Source organism: Spermophilus citellus (genome assembly GCF_964194105.1).
Source record: "Spermophilus citellus genome assembly, chromosome: 19".
NCBI classification, from domain to species: Eukaryota; Metazoa; Chordata; class Mammalia; order Rodentia; family Sciuridae; genus Spermophilus; species Spermophilus citellus.
The window spans coordinates 20,048,593-20,051,900 of NC_138201.1; the positions used below are offsets into that span (position 1 = coordinate 20,048,593).

The 3,308-nt window shown below is 34.5% G+C and overlaps 1 long non-coding RNA gene across 1 annotated transcript; it reads right to left on the reverse strand.

Annotated features, from left to right (window-relative positions):
• Positions 1 to 1,189: 1,189 nt before the first annotated feature.
• LOC308638597 lies at positions 1,190 to 2,941 on the reverse strand. Its single transcript, XR_014019889.1, has 2 exons — positions 2,833 to 2,941; positions 1,190 to 1,835 (listed from the first exon to the last, which is right to left on the reverse strand). It is a non-coding gene; the product is annotated as an uncharacterized lncRNA (long non-coding RNA).
• Between the last annotated feature and the right edge of the window lie 367 nt (positions 2,942 to 3,308).

The following is a 3,308-nucleotide window of genomic DNA, read 5'->3' on the forward strand; positions in this document are numbered from 1 at the left end:
TTTCTACATTTAAATGATTCTTTTCCCTCCTAGGTCCCAAACTTTCAAGGGATGGGATATAGATAAGAAACTTACTACAATCTTTATATTTGTCAAGGTGTTTTTGTAAATATTTTGCTGTTATCTAAGGTACACACTTTGGACAAATGCTACTCCACATGTGCTACAGATATGAGGTCAGAAATTCAAAAATGTCAGAAATTTGAATACAGTCTTGGACACATTCTTTGGGTTTCTATATGTTATAAATCCTGCAGTGTTTTAAAAATGTTTGATCAATGGCCAAAAGCTTTGCAAAAATTTTTCCGCACGTCCTCTCACTCGTATGAATTCTGAGGTGTTGAGTAGGATGTGAACAACTATTGGAGACTCTGTCACCTATTTTACATTTATATCATTTCTGTGCTATCATATCGCTGGTGTGAAATAGTGTTGAACTCCTGTGAAATAGGGTTGATTCATCCTTAAAGACACTGATGCAATGTTTTCATTGTAAAACTTCTCTCCAGTATAAAATCTATAATGTTTAGTAAGATGTAATCTTCAATATTAAAAGCTTTGCCATTCTTCACATTGATAGGACTTCTCTCTAGTATGGGTCCTCTGGTGTCGAGTAAGTGATGATTGTTGATTAAAATCTTTGCCACATTCTCTACATTTGTAGGGCTTCTCTCCAGTGTGGATTCTCAGGTGCCGAGTAAGTACTATTTTTTGATGAAAACTTTTGCCACATTCTTTACAAGTGTAGGGCTTCTCTCCAGTGTGGATTCGCTGGTGCTGAGTAAGTGATGATTTTTGACTGAAACTCTTGCCACACACTGTACATTTGTCGGGCTTATCTCCAGTATGAATCCTGTTGTGGTAATACAGATGTGAGTTTGTATTAAAACTTTTGCCACACACTTTACATTTGTAGGGCTTCTCTCCAGTGTGGATTCTCAGGTGCCGAGTAAGTACTATTTTTTGATGAAAACTTTTGCCACATTCTTGACATTTGTAGGGCTTCTCTCCAGTGTGGATTCGCTGGTGCTGAGTAAGTGATGATTTTTGACTAAAACTCTTGCCACACACTGTACATTTGTAGGGCTTATGTCCAGTATGAATCCTGTTGTGGTAATAGAGATGTGAGTTTGTATTAAAACTTTTTCCACACACTTTACATTTGTAGGGCTTCTCTCCAGTATGAATACTTTTGTGCCAATTACGCTGTGAGATGCTATTAAAAGCTTTGCCACATTCTTCACAGCTGTAGGGCTTCTCTCCAGTGTGAATTCGCTGGTGCTGAGTAAGTGATGATATGTGAGTAAAACTCTTGCCACATATTTTACATGTGTAGGGCTTCTCTCCAGTATGAATCCTGTTGTGGCAATAGAGATGTGAGATGCTATTAAAAGCTTTGCCACACTCTTTACACTTGTAGGGCTTCTCTCCACTGTGGATTCGCTGGTGATGAGTAAGTGATGATTTTTGACTGAAACTTTTGCCACACAATTTACATTTGTATGGCTTCTCTCCAGTATGAATCCTGTTGTGGCGATCAAGATGCGAGTTTATATTAAAACTTTTGCCACATACTTTACATTTGAAGGGCTTCTCTCCAGTATGAATTCTCTGGTAATTTTTAAGGCTTGGTTTTTGACTGAAACCTTTGCAAAATTGTTTACATATGTAGGGCATCACTCCAGGGTGTGTCCACTGGTGACAAATAAGATTGGAGCTTTTATTAGAAGTTTTGTCACATTCTTTGCATTTGCATGGCATATCTCCTGTATGAACACTGTGATGTTGAGTAAAGTTTTTGAGTGCATTGCATTCTTCACATTGGTAGGTCTTCTCTGCAGAATAAATATTTGGTGTTGAGTAAGGTTTGAAAAACTTTTTAAGGCTTTCCCACACTTTTCACATTTACAGGTCCCTCCTTCAGTATAAATCCTCTGATACTTAAGAAGTTGTAACTTTTCACTAAAAGTTTTTTCACATTCTTTAAATTTGTAGAATTTATCACTGTCATAGTATCTGGTGTGTTTAAAAAATATATCAAAGCATTTGCCTGCTCAATATCTTCTATAGTTATCGGGCTCTCTTTCTCTATAAATTCTCTTGTATTAAGCAAGCTCTGCACTGTGGTTAAGAGCCCTTTCACATATCTTACACTTGCAGGTTTTGTCTTGGCTATGAATATTTTAATGAATACTAGTTTTTGATCACTGAAGCAAGACTTTCCTACATTTTTCATCTTGGTAAATTTTCTTTAGAAGATTTCTCTATAGTCATAAGTTTTACCACCAATGTAAATATACTGGTCATTACTCAGGGTAGAGACATGGCTTATTGTGTTACTTCTAGCATTATCTATATAGTGCACTTTCCAGAAATCTGTATCAGAATTGTCATTGAGCAATAGTGGGGAAGTAGAAATTTTTCTACAATTTTTAATATTTTGTCCATTTGGGCACAAGGAGAAATTCATCTTTTGTTTCAGAAAAATGGACATTTTATAAAGAAACTCCCAAAAGGATCACTTTTAGAAATATCTTTTCTCTGCAAATGTTTGACTGGAATTTTAACTCAGTGCTACTTTTATAATTGGCCAAGTTAAAACTGATGCATGGACTAGATTTCAAATTTTCCACATTGCCTTTCAGTTAAAAAATAGCTATGGATTTATTCTTAAAATACATATAAAACTCCTCAAAATAATTGGAATACATTGAATTTTTGTTTCAGATATTAATTTTCTCTGGTGTCTTTTGACCATAAAATTTTTATCATAAATAGGGACTACTGATTGATTTTGTCTATTACAATACAATTTTTGAACTTTACTCTCACCTATATTTTCCCATTGTTTTCTTGGTTGTAAATAGTCAAAGTCACACTTTCCATATCTTCCTTCTCTCTCTTTTATTCCCTGCTCTGGTAAAATTTTTTGAGGATGATGAGAAGACATGGCTGTAATAAATGAAAATAACAAACATGTTTACTTACTCTACTGGGCTGAGTATATTTTGGAAACCTAAGAAATTACAGAAAAACTAACATCAGCAGGGGAGTGGATTATTAAATCTAAGTCCATCATTACTGTAGAAATATATAAATCAAATAAAAATACACACAGAAAATTACTTTGAAGATTTTCCTAATCATCTTTGTGTTCACAGTATCCAAGATGAGTACATTATTATGGAGAGTAATATAGCAGAGAAAAATACATTGTGTTACACAAATATTTTCCTCCTTCAGAATATATTTTAAAATCTACCCACTGACTTCTGTTTCATTAAAGATAAAAATATGAAACATGTGAA